This window comes from Lagopus muta, chromosome 1 (assembly GCF_023343835.1).
Source record: "Lagopus muta isolate bLagMut1 chromosome 1, bLagMut1 primary, whole genome shotgun sequence".
NCBI classification, from domain to species: Eukaryota; Metazoa; Chordata; class Aves; order Galliformes; family Phasianidae; genus Lagopus; species Lagopus muta.
In genome coordinates this window covers 183,512,449-183,529,842 of record NC_064433.1, presented here as the reverse complement: position 1 = coordinate 183,529,842, position 17,394 = coordinate 183,512,449, and positions in this window count along the sequence as shown.

Here is a 17,394-nt window from a genome sequence, read left to right as displayed (position 1 = left end):
TGGAAGGGACCTCAAAGCTCATCCAGCCCCAACCCCTGCCATGGGCTGGTTGTCCTCACCCAACTGGGCTGTCCAGGCCCCATCCAACCTGGCCTTGAGCACCTCCAGGGATGGGGCACTATGGAGGCTAACTGTATCATGAAGACACATTTTTTTCTTATTTTTTTCTCCTTCATTTAAGGTTTGCATTCACCTTAATAACTCATAAGTTTTGTGTGCTCTGGATAATCCCTTTTCAACCTGTTATCCCAGTGGAGCTGAGTATTCTCAATGCTACTGCACTACTTCCTTCTATCAATTCCTTGCCTATGCGCTGGGGATAAGGTAATCCTAGGATGATCATTTTGCATATGCTGTTCCTTAGAGCATTTGTTGTTGGAGTGAAGGTCAATAATAGACAGAAATAATTGTGTCTCTGCAAGGTGCCAGAAAAGTAGCCTAAACTGCACTGACTCAGGAATAGTCCAGGCACTGTGGCACAAGATTCTTCACTGTGCCACAATAATTCTTGCTTCTCCTCTGTCCCACCATGGTAGCAAGCTGCAACTAGTTCAGACTAAAAGAAATTAAGTGACCCATTCATTGTCATAGCTTTGTTCGGAGGCTGATTCACAGGAGCAGGGGAGGGAGCTCCACCAGGGCTCCTCATACAGAAGGGAATGCACCAGGGCTGGGGAAAATCTGGACACAGCTCCTCTGCAGCAATGGCTCTCAGAGAGCACAGTGCTCTCATAAGCCCAGCCCCATGGACAACCCAGAGAGAGAGAAATGAAATGTAGCTGCTCCTTTATGGATGGGAAGACACTGAGATAAGGTTACAACTTTGTCCCCTTTCTCTGCAGTCTCACATGCTCTCTTCTTGTTGGAATTTTGGCATCTTTAGCAATAATCCTTGCTCAAACAAAATCTGTACCTTAATCCATCTTGGACTGCAATCCTCTAAATAGCACTGCTTGGATTCTCCTTAGTTACTGGTTTGGCACTGGCAGAATTCCACTCTACTGATATCCACTAAAGACGAATAGTCATCTTGCTCACTGTGTTACTGCTCCATGTTTGATTCTCCTTCTCTCCAATCCATCCCCTTGCAATAATAAAGAGATCTTTCACATGATTACTAGCTAACGTAGCTAAGCTGCACAGCTATTCATCAGCTAAAGAGCTCAATCCCTGCTCTGAAATTCCATGCACTAAAGAGAAGGCACAGTGAAAGCCTATTTGGAAAAGTAAATATTCCATGTCAGTGTATTCATTAATGACCATCTCATAGTCATTTCAAACTCTTGGCATATTATCGTTTTACTTTTCCCAGCAAGACACAGAAATTACTTGGCAGAGCACTCATCAAACTGCATAAGCATATGCCTTACTAAATGCTTTAAGTTAGTCATACGGTCAAGTACTTTGCTGGCCTGGGACCTGTGTGTTACACAGTGAGATCTGGTACCCTAATAAGTGCAGACAGACAGACAAGGAAGTGCAGGGCTGAGAAAAGGAAAAGCAACCTTGAAATTACATGATGACTACCTCTGTTCCAGATAATACATGGTCTTAGTGACATAATGAGGTGTGAATTTAAATAAAAAATAAAATTATTTTACCAGTCATGGCTTAGCTACAGCCTTGTCATTATCAGCCTATAAGCATGGAAGGACATCCTTGGAAAATAGGCAGAGGCCATTTGGATTGGAAGAGTGTAGGCCAAGACAAAGGTGGTATTTGGAAGACAGTAGCATATGACATGTGAAAGCTGATGCCAGTGGGACTTTGCAAAGAAATGTGAGACATGGTTGGAGCGGGAGAACACTGGAAAAGTGTTAGAGAATGAAATACTAAGTACCTAAGAGTAATTAACCACAAGTAAAGCTTCTGATTTAACCTGCAATAAGTATGGTCTGATGTACATCTGCTGCCATCCTAGCAGTAAGCAGGGCAAGTCTGTCTCAAGCTCCACAGCTCATTCCCTCCACCCAACACACTGAGCACCATCTTTACCTCATCCATGGAAATCCGTGGACAGGCATTTTGCTCTATTTCCATACACGTGGATTTTTAAATTGAGGTCTTCTATCCATTGCTTGAGACTGATTCTTTAAACTACCAACCTAGCCTGAAATGCTATTATCAGAACAGTTTTTGAAGTATGTTCCAAATAAAAGATGGACGTCTCAAACCACTGTACGGTTCTATAAACCTTGAGGAGTCAAGATAATAGACTTAAATTTTTTCTGCGCCTTCTAATAGGTAATTTCAAAAAGAAAGCAATTAACTGTGTTTTCATTTTCAGTGCATTTTTCCAAGGAAAGAAACATTCTCTTTTACACAAAGCTCAGAATGCAGGTTTGTAGTGGAAGGCAACCATTTATTAGCATGAAACCAAAGTGCTAAGTAAATATCAGCATCTCATTGTGCTATTGTACAGTAACAAAGTTCCTGCTATTATGGCTCCCCTGACAGAGATTTGCTGTCATAAAGAAATGAATCTGAGACAAACTATCACTCTGAAAAAGCTTAATAACAAGAGCTATTCACTTTTGTTCAAATGTGTTTTCTGTTTTGGAATGCAAGACTTACTGCATACGAGAGTGAATTCTCCCACTCCAAAAAATGAAGGCTAAAGTAAAATTGAGGTGGGCCCAGATTCTTATCCTAAACACATGAACTTAACAGAGGGGTGTATTCTCTGCCTTCAGCATAGTCTTTAAACAGGTATAAATGAGATCAGCATATGGTACCCTTTCAGATACTCATGAGGAAAACACTGAAATAGCAAAACAATTTCCAGACAGTTCCAGTAAGTGCATTACGCTGGCAATGCAATGACTAATTGCAAAATCTATTATCTTGGAGATGAAAAGATTTTGGAAGATTTAAGATCAGATTTCAAGTTCAAGGAAAACAGGAAACCAGAAAAAAAGAACAATAAACTAAATACTGGAAAAAGCATGGATGACTCAAAGTCCTGCAATAGAAACTGCTGTAATCTTCCTTACACATTAATGTGATTAAAACCAATTTTGAGATATGAGGGAAAAGTTGATCTCTGTATCGTACATGTATTAGACACTTCCAGAGAATCCACGGAAAATGAAAAGCAAGGATGAAGAAGCATGAACCTTGCCTTTGCCAAAACTGAACAGCAAATGACTTCAAGGCCAAAGCAGAAATGTTTGCCAGGCAAGACAGCAACATCTGGACAGAGCTTAACAGGACACTCTCTTCAACGCCAACCACTGTGGTTGCCAGTGGTACAGAGTGCCTGAGGCACTGATGTGTCCAATTTATTCAGCAGTACACAGCTAATTGAGCAGAGGGGACAGCAACCCAAAAGGACATGGAGATCAAACTACTATACTGTTTGAAAAAGTAAATGTGAAAGATATTATAAACATTGTCACAGGGACCTGGCTGTACAAGAAACTGATAGTTTGGCAGTGAGGCAAAATTCACCTCTGTAGAAAAGGGCAGTTCTTGAAGACTCATGTGAAACATACATAATGCAGAAGTCTTACGATGGCTCCTCTCAGCGGGCTGAATTCAGTCTACTGTGCTTACTGTAGTGACTAGAAGAATAAAGAGAATATTGGGAGCAAGAAAATCTGGGCTGAGATCAATAAGGATTGTTGTGATTTTTAAAATAAGATTCTGGGCCAGAAATTTAATGCAGTTTGGTGGGTTTATATTTACTTTCTTTCTAGGTTGTACGTGAGAGCTTCAAGAGTCCAGGAGCCATGGAAACACCTAAATCCTTGTCTTATCTGGAACACAAATATCCCAAGAGTAGTCACTGAAGTGATGGGAACTATGAGCTGTTCGTGGTGTTGCAGTAGATACAGGTAATGTAAGCCAGTTGCATGGGCTCAAAATATTAATACCCAAGGTAAATCAACTCCACACACTTTTTGGTGCAAGGCAGTGTCAAATAGCTGCTTTGCAGAGAATGGTAAGAAAAGGTACAAAGAGTATAAGCAAAGGATGAGCCCTTTAAGAGGAAGAAAAATGTGTGAGATGAAACTGCTGGTGTCTCCATTTTCTTCTAACCTTATTGTCAGCCTCTACATCTTCTTACTCTATACCAGTGTAAGATACAAAAACATGGCTATTCTTAAGCTGTGCTACTGCAGTTTCAGGTTGGATATTAGGAAAAGTTTATTCTCAGAAAAAGCGATAATGCACTGGAAAAGGCTGCCCAGGGAGGTGGTGGAGTCACCATTCCTGGAAGTTCAGTGGGCATGGTGGTGTTGGGCTGATGGTTGGACTGCATGATCCTAGAGGTCTTTTCCAACCTTTATGACTCTATGATTCCTTGCAATATATACACCTGCATTAACATAAGTAATGCCAGTGCTTTGGAACCTGGAGATCCAAGATTACATCAATTCCATTGTGCAATAGGCAAATGAAGCTTAAACACCAGGTAAGCTCACTTGAAATGTAAGCTAGTATACCTTTCTCTACTGGGACACAAACAAGATCCTCAAAATACTCTCACATCACCATCAGAAAGTGACAAATACCAACATCTGCAAATAAGTAGACAATAAAACCAAGAAGGATATTCTACACATGTAAATCTTAGCTCTATGGAATAGACTCCATATTATAATGTTAGCCATTCCTGTATCAAAACCTAACAGTTCAGGGCTATAATTAGACAAGTAGACAAAGCCGAGCCAACTAATCCTTTTAGGAAAACTAAATAGGGAAATAGAACCATGGATCCAATTTCCCAAACATTCATGTCAAGTTGAGCTAGGATGAGAGTCAGGATGTGAGGAGTGAGGTATAGTATAGTATACACTGAGAAGTTTGAGCACACGAAAAAGAGAGAAAGAGCAGAGAACCATCAATAACTCTCAGACTCTCACTGCCATGAAGTTGCTGACATTCTGGAAAACACAGGATTGCTTCTGCACCATCTCTTCTTTCTACCTCAGTCCCTTTGTATCATCTGATCCCTCCACCTTCTCCATAGCACCCTTCAATCCACACCTACAACCCCATGCTCAGGGGCTTCTTGGAAACACCACCTCCCATATCCTCCTCTGCCTTTGTACAACAAATGGAAGCAAACCAAAAGTGTGAGCATCTTTAGTTCTTTCTTCCAATGCTTTACATTTAATACAACAGAGATTCAATATTTCTCTAATATTTAGCAGCCAGCAGGTAGCTTAGCTAGATTTTAAGGTAACAAAAATATCAAAAATCCCTCTTACTTCCTACCTTTATCAGTAGCAGTTAATCTTATTGCTATCAGTGTACTCATCTGATTTAATCTGAGCTTTGAAAATCCTTTTTTCTCCAAATGCATTGCAGATGTCAAATGTCAAAGTTGAGGGTTTTCCTTCTGCATTGGTGAATGCACTAAAACGAAGGGAGAACCATGTCAAGTATCTACTGAGATCTGTTTGTTTTCCTATGTTTCTCAGTCCATATACCAACAAAGTCTAGGTACCTATTTTTTATTAGTGTAACTGTACTTAACTGTACTTCTTTGCCTAAAAATACATGTATATTTTTAGTCTTACTCTGTAAAAGTGAAAACAAAACTGTGTGTCCACAGACAAAATTAATAGTGGTGTGTCTCATGAATACAAACCTAGAGAAGGATAACCTGAAATTCTGTCTGGTGCTGTCTTGCGTGGCATTTATTTCTCTCTTAATGCTCTTATTTCCTTAGAATTGCTTTATCCCTTACTAATTTCAAAAAAGAGCTCATTATTTTAGCCAGCTAATCATATTCTTGCATTATAAAGAGTGCTTATTCTTCGTCATCTTAAGAACTATTTCTACAGTCTCAGTGCAGAGACAATGTGTTTTATTCTTTTTCTTTCTGAAAAGCTCACGGTTTGATCAAGTCACAACATAATTACAACACTTCACATAAATATCAACATAAAAACTGGATCTTAACTACAACCTTCTCTAGCTGTCCATTTAGGTACTTTTGTATTGCCTATTACTTTTGGTTTTTGCCATCTTTTTTTACTTAACACATTTTTGTTGTGCAGAGCTATTATCCCCATATGCTTGGAGTAAAGTGGGAGAGCTTGTGAGCATGGTTTCATCAAAAGAACAAGCAAATCCATTTTAGCAGTGCTGATGGAGAGGCTGAGCATACCTTGCCCTCATCCCCAGCTCTGCACGCTCACAGGTCTCCCTATGGAGGCATTCTCTGCCCTGAGCCTCCACAAAGCTCAACTCTAATACCCACATGTCTCAGACTCTCCTGACAAGTACTCTCGTCCCTTGATCACCTTGATTGCCCTATGTTGGACTCTTTTAAATATGTCCATGTCTCTACTGTAGTGGAGGCCCAGGACTGGATACAGCACTCCCTGCGTGGCCTCATTAATGCTGAATGGAGTGGAAGGATCATCTCTAAAACTGCTGGCAATACTTTGCTTAAAGCAACCTAGGACACCATTAGCCTTTTTATCAGCAAGGACACATTGCTATCTAATGTTCAACTTGGTGCCTGTCAGGACCCCCAGGTCCCCTTCCACAGAGCTGCTTTCTAGCTGAGTTCCTCCAAGCGTCCTTGTGCCTGGGGTTATTCCTCTCCAGTACAGGATTCTGCACATTTCTTGCTGAAGTTCATGAGATTCTTGCCAGCCCACCTCTCCAGCTTTTTGAAGACCCTCTGGAGGTCAGCATGGCCTTCTCGTGAGTCAGACACTCCCTGCAGTTTTGTGTCATCCATGAATTTACTGAGGGTGCACACTGCACTATCGTCCAGACTGTTAATGAGAATGTTAAACAGGACAAAACCCAGTACTTATTCCTGAAGTACTGTGCTCATTATTGGCCTCCAATTAGATTTTTCACCAGTAACCACTAGCATCCAACTGTTCTGCCAGTTATTGATCCACCTGTGAGGATCAAGGAAGTACGTGCTCATCCAGCACGTACTTCAACAGTTTCTCTGTGAGGGACAGTGTCAAAGGCCTTACTGAAGTTCAGGAAGTCCAGCAATATCTGCTGTTGGTTCTTATCCATCAGGTTGGTCATGTAGTTATAAAATCTAATCAGATTGCTCAAGCATGATTTTCTCATGGTGAATCTACTCTGACTACTACTGAAGATTTTCTTGTACTTCATGCACCTGAAAATGTCCAGAATTAGCTATTCAATCACTTTCCAGGGATTCAGAAGATGCAGACCAGTCTGCTATCCCCTGGTTTCTCCTTCTCACAAGTTTTGAAGATAGGAGTGACATTGGCTTTCTTTTGGTCTTTGTGCACTTCTCCCAGTTGCCACAGTGGAGCAAAGATTATAGAAAATGGCCTTGCAACCACAAGTTCCAGCTCCTTCAGCACGTTGGCAAATCCATCAGGGCCCATGGACTTATGAATGCGCAGTTTGCTCAGATATTCTCTGACCGGATCATCTTTCACCAAGGGTACTTCTTCCATTCTCCAGATTTTCACACCAGTCTCTGGGCCACAGGATTCCTGAAGGCCAGTCATATGTGAAGTCTAAGTCGGAGAAGGCATTCAGTACCTTGGCCTTTTTACTGTCCTGGGTAATCAGGCTTCCGGTTTAATTCAGCAGTTTCTTTAATCTTTCTTTTCTCACTGATACTCCTGTGGAAGTCCTCCTTCATTCCTTTAACATCCCTGACCAGATTAAATTCCATGTTGGCTCTAGTTTTCCTATCTTCATCCCTAGATGCTCTGACACTATCTCAGTTTTCCTCCCAGGTTTCCTTTTCGTGTTTGAGTTTGGCCAGGAGTTCCTTGTTCCTACATGCAGGCCTCCTGTCATTTTTGCCTGACTTGCTATTTGTTGAGCTTCACTGTTATTGAGGTTGGAAGAGGTGGTCCCTATAAATTAATTATCTTTGTTGGGTCCCTCTTCCCTGTGGAATCTCATCTCATGGGATTGTACCAAGTAGATCCTCGAAAAGGTCAAATTTCCCCTCCTGAACTTCAGTGTTGTAAGCTTGCTATCCACCCCTCTTGCTGCACTAAAGATCTTCAACTCCACCATGTCGTGTTCACTGCAACCAAGGATGCCTTTGACCTTCACATTCCCCACCAAAATCTCTGTGCTAATGAGAACAAGATGTAGTGTGGTACCTCTCCTCATTGTCTCCTTTATTACTTGGAGAAGGAAGTGATCATTAACGTACACCATAAACCTCCTGGATTTTTATTTTATTTTATTTTATTTTTTTTGCAGGGCACAGCTGTCCCCCCAATGAGGACCAGTGCTCATGAAGATGGGGTTGTTCCTACCTGCTCCAAGCAGAAAGCCTCATCTGCTTGGTCTTCCTGGTCAGGTGGCCACAGACTTTCACTGGTAGGTTGCCTAATACTGCTCTTCCTACACAGTGAAATATGAAACTGATAAAGAAGTAATTTAGGGGGAAGGAATGTGTTGGGTGGTTGTTGTTTTTTTTTTGTGTGTGTGTCTGTTTTTTTTAATGCTTTTCAAATTACTTTTTTTTTTTTTTTAATTATTTTTAAAATGTTATCAAACTCCAAGGGAGAAAAGATCCTTAAATCTTTTAGATGATTTGCAGCCATTCCTTCCTGCAGCCATTCCAGTAGGCATTCCTTCCTACTCTTGGATTTTCAAAATGCTGTGATGACAGAATATCTTTGCTATCAGTACCTGATTCCTCTTTCAGGATAATATCTTTGGTTAGAAATTAGTCAAGTTTGAAATACATGTTCTCTTTTCCCAAATGCAACTAATTATTGTTAGACTTATTCCTGCTTTGGGATGAAACTGCCCACTTCTAAGTGTTGGTCCAAATTCCAGGAAGCCATCTGCTTGAAAGACAGACTTCCCAAAGTACATTAACCTATGACTTGGCTAAATAATCAAATATTGGGTATCACAGAATCATTAAAGTTGGAAAAGACCTCTAAGATCACCTGTCTAACAGTCAACCACCCCCACCATGCCCACTCACCACGTCCCTCAGTGCCACATCTGCTCAGTTCTTGAACACCTCCAGGGACGGTGACTGCACTGACTGCACCACCTCCCTGGGTTGGGAGAAGGGCAGATTTCCTTGGACAGTAGACTTGCTAATGAACTTTAAAAATTACTACTGGAAGAAATCTGGGTAGTTATGAGCCTCATATTTTCAGAGGTGGGCAAATCTTCCTCCTAAAAACCCACTTAGAAAAGAACAAACAAAGAAAAAAAAACAGATTCATAGACAAGAAGTAAAACAGTAATTAAGTTGCACTGTTTTAAAGTATTCCTGTGATGTTGTTTCAGCTCTACCCTGCTAGCTTCTTTTCTTTTTCTGTTTATTTTTTTCGCTGCTTGGCAAAATTGACAACAACAACAAAACTGTCAGAATGTCACCAGATCACATGAGAAAATAAGTACTTAAAATAATGTGCTGGTTAAATTATCTCCTGTCGCCTCCTTGGTGGTAAATCTGGATTACTGGGCTCTAATATTGTCAAAAGAGGCTTTGTAGAATACCATACGGCTAAAAGCATAATGAGCTTTACTGGAGGGGAGCATAATTATAAAGTTCAGCAGAAGGTGTATGTTTGTATGCAGTGACTAAGCATATGCAAGTAGGAGGCAATTACAGATGGCTGGAAATATGCTACTACTGCAAAACACATATGATGTTTAGTATCCCAGAGCAGAAAGCAGAAATGCTTTAAAGTACACAAGCTCATGACCAACTGATACAATGATGCTGAATTTGTGGTATTTAGAACCACAGCATCAGACGCAGCAGCTGCAGATCAGCAATAAAAGGTTGCTCACTTCTTTGTTTTCAATTGAAAAGAAGTTAAGAATATTATCATGAAGAATTTGCATAGATAAGAGGAATGCACCAAAGGAAAACTTTTCAGTGAATCATATCCAATAACAGCTTGACTGAAAATGTAAGTATGAGGACAAGGAGAAATTCTTTCAAAGAGGGGAGATTTAGACTGGAGATAAGGAAGAAGCTATTACAATAAGGGTGCAAGTCAGGTTGCCCAGAGAGGTGGTGGATGCCTTGTCCCTGGAGACATTCAAAGTCAGGCTGAATGGAGCTCTCAACACCTGATGGAGCTGTAGGTGTCCCTGTTCGCTGCAGGGAAGTTGGACTGGATGGCCCTTATTTGTCCCCTCCAACTCCAACAATTCTATGATTCTATTCTACGAGTTGAATAACAATGAGAGAGGATGCTTGGGACATACAGGAAATGAGAACTCTTTACTACATTCCCCACCATGGCTAGCTTGTCCTCCTTCTCAATTTGGGGTTACCTTATCAAGTTTTTGCTATGCTTCAGCTCTGATATTGGGTTGGGCTTATTAAACACTACTGCTGACTGTAAAATATTAATCTGAGGTGTATTGATGTTTTTAGGTAGGCTTTACACGTGTACTTTTTTATCTAAGCAATCTCCTGTGCATTGAGAGATCAGCGCTTACAGCACTCATCCATTTGCATCTTAACTGGGGAGGTGTCCTGCAGGCTTATCACAGATTGCTTTGGAAGTGTTGAAACTGTCATCAGTGCAATGCTTGTCGGAGATGACAGAGTAACAACAAGGTCCCAGTCCCTCCCTGTCTACATGGAATAACGTGGAGATTTTTCACTGGATGACCAGTTCATAAATGGAAAGGAGAGGTTTGCAGGAAAACAACTTCAAAACCAAACTACTCCCCACTCCCTATTCCACCCATGTAAGTTTCAAACCAAAGACTGATCCGAGGTGAGCTGACTGGAAAGAGTCATCCTGACTACAAAAGAAAACAACCCTACAAGGAACAGAATGCAGGACTAAGAGCCATGATACTGATTCCAACAGCTTTGCTTTGGGTGAGAAAAAAGACAGGCAACCAGACATTCTCAATATATCCATAAATCAGAGCTACTCGGTTGTTTTCTTTTTTCCATTCATTTCTCTTTTCCTTTTCTGCTAAGATCTGTTCAACAGCCTTAATGCAGGGTCAGCAGGGCACAGAATTCTGCCTTTAAGCCTGGAAATTGCATCAGTGAGTGCAATCACGTCTTGAAAGACTGGAAAAGTGACAAGAAAGAAGGATTTCCTGCAGGAATACAGGAGGAATTATACACTGGCATATTCTGGCCAGAATTTAAACCTGGAGCTCTACTTTAATATGTCAAACTGAGGCCTATTGGAAAAGCTACTCTGGGAGTTAACACTTTGTGCATTAAGAAATTGGGATACATACACACTAATGCAAAATAGGCTTATCCAGAGGACTATTTTTTCTTTTTTACCCTAAACTGCTCACTAGAAGTATCAGATAGCTCGTTGGGAAACCTGGACCGACTGTCTTCCTCATGTGGGCAGCATGAAGGCCTCAAGAACGTGCTAAAATTGTTCAGCCCACTGAGGTTCGCGTGGGACATTAAAAAGTCTCCTTTGATGTGAGGCTAATGAGGTCGCAGCTAGAGCAGGCTGCTCTCTCCCTCATGGTTCTACCACCTGTGTTGCTTCTTTGCCCTCCAACAGGCCTCCAGAATTTACATGGGGAACCACTAATGTAGAGCATCTTCTCCCCACTAAATAAACACAGAGACACCAAAGTCTCTGCTCCTCCTCCATTACACCTGGGTCCCTGCTCACCGCTCTCCCCTCACTTGTGCTCAATCACACACTAACCTGTGGCTGCTTGGTCTGCACATCTGCCAGCCTGCTGGAGAGCTGCCAAAGGCTGCGCCGCTCTGATTCACAGACCTCAGTCAGCCCAGTGGGTGAGATGAGGAACTTGAGAGCTGAAGTCACTTCCACAGAGAGCCAGACCAATTCTTTCATTAGCTCCAGCACCCAAAACCACACATCTTTTAAGAGCAGTAGAAGAGTCAAGAAGATTGAAGACAGAATCATAGAATGGTTTGGGTTGGAAGAGACCTTAAAGACCATCCAGCTCCATCCCCCTGCCACAGACAGGGACATCCCCCATTCATTCAGAAAAATGTTTCACCTTCTACTGAAATGTTTCTGGACTACACAAGTTACTGCTGTTACAAGCTCTGACCATAATCCAGTAAATAATATATCAGTATCTATGCTCCCAACTATAGTTCAAGTACAGAAAACGTGTTGTCATGCAGTTTTGTAGAACATGGTGATGTTTTTGTTTGTTTTTAAGAGATCAGATGGTTATCAGCCTGATAGCAATCATGACAGCAGAATCAACTTGATGAACACACTGAATCACCATAAAATTTCTATTTACTGCTTTCAAAATGATCTGGATTAGTATTTTTCCCACTATCAATTTGTTTACTCAACTTAATGGCAAGTAAGACATTATTATAAATGGATTAACATTTATTTATTTATTTATTTTGCTGTGGCTTCCACTTGTCTGCACTTTCACACAGGAACAATATTCTCTATGCTATTGCAGAGACATTTCTTGGGAAAAAAAAAAATGCATCTTTTTCTTACCAAAGCAACTGATTATTGGGAAAACTCCATTCAACATTGAACTCCAGGACTCTACTCTCCTGCTACAAAGAAAGAAGCAAGGAAATGCTCTGTACTTTGACTTTGTTTTTATGTATAGAACGTATAGAATAACATGAATATGTAAAATTCATTAGCTCCAAAATACTGCATTTTCAGATGGTTTGACCCATCATTTTGATGAATAAGCAAACTATATTTAAATTAACACACAAGGCCTGATCAAAAAATGTCATGAATAAATGGAAAAAAAAAACTTTTAAAAGGACAGGGAAAACACACTAAATGCTCTCAAACCATGGTGTTCAAAAAGTATATGCTGTCATGTATCAACATTTCACAAGCAACTCTACATTAAAACATACATGTTTAATTAAAGATAAGAAGTGTGACTAAGGAAAGAGGGAAAACATCACAAAATGATACATATTCTTAACACCATGCAGTCCACATACCAAACTTGTGCTGCTATTAACAACAAAAATCAATGGAAAGATTTGGGCAGTAAGGTGAGTATTCTTTGGAACTCCACTTTTTTCAGATTTTTTCTAATTTAAAGAAAAAAATAATTAACACGAATCACAGAATGGCCAGGGTTGGAAGGAACCTCAAGGATCATGAATCTCCAACCCCCTGTCGCATGCAGGGCCACCAACCTCCCCATTTAATACCAGACCAGGCTGCCCATGGCCCCATCCAACCTGGCCTTGAACACCTCCAGGGATGGGGCATCCACAGCCTCTCTGGCAGCTGCTCCAGCACCTCACCACTCTCTCTGTAAAGAGCATGCTCTAAATTCAGTATATCATGCTGGCAACAGGCTAACAGGAAACAAATAGATGGGAAGTTACTGTTCCCTGCTCTGTTTACTTGAAATTGGTTTCCCAAAATAACTTACAGAAATGCCTCTTCATGCAAAACTATTTATTTTACAAGCTCAGCAAACTATCTTGGTGATCTCAAAACAATCATTGACTTATAATTAAAATATTTCACTACACAACACTCCACTACACAACAGGTGATTTTTTTATTTTTTTTTTAGTAATTCTATTAAACTGAACACAATGAAAAATGAGAACACGAAAAAATGACTTATCCATTCTTCCCCCATCAAAGGCATGTATTTTAAGAGTTTAGAGGAAGAAAAATATGTTTACCCTGTTTGGATTTCATGATCAAAGAATCATGGAATGGTTGGAAAGGACCTCTGGAGGTCACCTGCTCCAAGCCGTGCTCCAGCAAGGACACCCAGACAGGGTGCCCAGGGCCATGTCAGGCTGCTTTGGAAAACTCCAAGGAGGAGACTCCACAGCCTATCTGGGCAGCCCTTGCCAGTGTTGTCACTGCTGGTTCATGTTCAACTTGGTGTCCAGAACCTCCAGGTTCTTCTCTGCAGAGCTGCTTTCCAGCTGGATGATCCCCAGCATATACTGGTGCCAGGGGTTCAGCCTACCCACTTGCACGACTGCACATCTTGTTGAACTTAATGAGACTCTTTCCAGCCCTCCTCTCCAGCCTGCTGACAGCACGGCCCACTTCTCAGCCACTCTTCTCAGTTTTCTGTCATCAGCAAACTTGCTGAGGGTACACTATTCCACATCATCTAGATCATTAACGAAGATGTTAAATAGGATTGGAACCAGCACTAATCCCTGAGGTACAGTTAGTTACCCCCAACAGCCTCCAACACCATTCTGTGCAGGTAACTTCTCAGATCTCCAGCACTCAGTCAGTTTTCAGTCCTCCTCACTGCAGTCCAAACAACAGCTTACTATTTGTTCAGACCTCTTGGAAGACAGTCAAAGGCCTTACTGAAGTCCAGGCAGACATCTGCACTGCTCTCCCTCATTCATCAGGTTGTTCATTTCACTGCAGAAACTTGGGTCAAGAGGGTGGGACAAGCATAGCCTCTCTCTGCTGAATTCTGGATGATGACTACTGGTGATTTTCTTGTCCTTCATATGCCTGGAAATGCCTTCCAGAATCACTGCTCCATCACCTTCTCAGGGATCAAGGTGAGGCTGACTGCCAGCCTGCAGTTCCCTGGATCTTCCTTCTTAAGCGGCCTTACTGCTTACAGAATGAATAAATACAATGAAAAGAATGCCCATGGAGTGGACAAATTAAAACCCTTTTTCCCTTCACTAGTTAGATCTTTATGAATCCAAGATAACTTGAATTTTTAAATGATGAAGTGACCTCTCTCTTTTCACTACGAAGTTGCAAGATTTCAAGTGCATCAGACTTGGGAAAAATGTGCATCAGCAGTGTGTCAGGCTCAGAGAAAGAGGAAAACAGTATAGTTAAAATCTCATTACTCCAAGTCAAAAGTATATCTCTCTCACTTTTGTATGCTTACTGCTGTACAAATAAATCATTTACACGAATGACCTTAAGACTCAGACGCTAAGTCAGCCAACACTATGGATATATTAAGCATCTACATTGACTAAGTAAGACTTTAACTTACCCAGAGCAGTTCTTTTCTCAAAGGAAAAGCATATCCAGTCTCCACAGTATTTGGATGTCCTGGAGCATTCTAACACTGTCTTTTGTGGGACAGCAGTCAAGAGGCATTCCATGGAACAGCCTCCTCACCTATAAAATGGGGGTGCTTTTTTCTTAAGGTAAATCAGTCAGAAAATCACGACATAGTTCCAATTACGGATATATTTATACCTAATGAAATTAAGTATTCTTAATATGCTTCATATTTGCTAAAACATATTCCAAAACACAACCACTTCAGTAGTTCAAATGGCATCAGTTTGCATTTGGACAGGAAGAGCTATCCATTTTAACTGCCAGATTGCATGCAAAAAGCATTTACAGCCATATACTTCTGAGAAACTGTGGTTTAAGCAGCATCTAGTGGTTACTCTTATGTAGGCAGTCATCCCCATTCAGCTCTAGATTCAGTCCATAAATGTGGTATTTAGGAAGAAAGGAAAGTGGTTCACTCCTTGTTATGAACAAGATCCAAAGGTGTGTTTGCATTAAAAGAAAAATCTTAAATATAATTACCTTTAATGCAAAACAAAAGGAACACCCTAAGAAACTGGCACAGTTATTACAGGAAGAAAGACTGAAGGATCTTAAACTGAGGAATATGAGAAAAAAGTTTCAACTGTCTCTTCCAAGGCAACTTTTCCTTCTATTTAAACCAAAACAACCTCATGCTTTTCCAGGAAGAATAAGAATCCAGTACTCACTCTCAGTATTTTGTGGATGGTATTGTTGTAAGATACAAAGATAACTTGCACCAAGGTAACTTCTATGAATAATACACCCTGAGTCAGGCAAGTCACCAGCAAGCAACTTCTTGCAAATCCTGAAGGAATGGCTGAAATTACTGTTACCAGCTGCACTCAGTAAGATATTATGCAACTACAGCACTGTATGCTGCTTGAGAGTTCCTAAATTGCTTTAGTGAAATGTCAGCTAGATTGACAGACTAGCCATTCTACAATGGTTTATGTTATTCTAGCAAACACAGGCTTATAAGTATTCCTCTTTTGGAAGGTTTTGTTTTGTTTTTGTGCTCTAATACAGCATAGCTGGGAGCATTCAAGGCCAGGCTGGATGGGGCTGTGAGCAACCTGGTCCATAGCAGAGGGTTGGAACTACATGATCTTAGAGGTCCTTTCCAACCCAAAATGTGATTCTATCATAGTAAATTATTTTAAGCTCCAATCAATGTAGGCATATAAAACTTTCAAGAGCAGACCACAGCTGGACAAAAACATCCCAGGAAATAATTTTATCAGTTATGTTGCAACAAAATTTTGAGCATACAGATATAGAAGGAAATTAGCACACAATTCTGCAAGCGTGCAGCAATAAGGAGTAGTCTAAAAGAAGTTTTAAAAGTTTCTCAATTTATAAATACAACTCACCCCCAAAATGTCCATAAGATGAAGGGGAAAAGACATTAACTGATGTAAATAATGAAGGGCAAATTGTGAACGTTCTGTTTTTCTTTTGTTAAAATAAAGTAAAACATTTGTTAATTCAAGTAAAGGAAAGTGTCTCCAGGTTTTCAGTATTCAGTTAATAAATTGCTATGTGAGCTACTGAAAAAGGAATTACATCAGGAGCTAAGCATCAGCTTAGGCTGCAAATTCTAATACCTGTAAAAGCCATAGTAGGAATGCACCAAATTTCTGTGAACCAACCCATAATACGATCACAAGGCCCAAAGCTGTTTGGACATTTTTGTTCCATTCACTTTTGTTTGTCCACAAGCATTCTGCAATCAAAACCCATCACCATAAAAGTCATCTTCTGCTGATGCCTCCAATACCAACCTTTAAACATGTAAAGATGATGCAGGTTTATCTTCAGTTATTAGTATCTTTGAGAAGTTGGAAGGTTTCTCTTCTAATTGCAGACTAAAATTAAAGGCACTTATCTAAGTGCTCCTAAAGTCAGAAAGTCTTACCAGCAGAAAAAAACAAAACCTGCTTCCACTTGGCTTGTTTTGTACATCAGCATCCATTCAGTCACAATGCAAAACTGCTTTTACTCACCGAAAGGAGAGACACCAAAGAGAAATTCCCAGGAGAAAGAAGGTCAGTTGGAGCAGTGCCAACATACCATAATGAATTATTATTTTTTTTAAACAGGAAAAGCTGCAAATCCAAGCTTGTTTTCTCTGTTTGGGTTAAAGCAAGGGAAAACATCACCGATTCATTTACCGTTGTGTTTGAGGACTGTTTCTGTCTAACATGTCAGATCAGACAAAATGAGTTCAAGCTATACTTTGAATCTTCTACCATGACAGTTATAGCAATCACAGAATCATTGTGGTTGGAAAAGACCTCTCAGGTCCTCCGGTCCAGCTGCCAACCCAACCCCCCAGTGCCCATGAGCCACATCCCTCAGTGCCACGTCTCCATGCTTCTGACAGTACTCTGTTACTGTTCCACCTATTTTTTCTAGGCCTGCACAGTACCAGTTAACCTCCTATGTG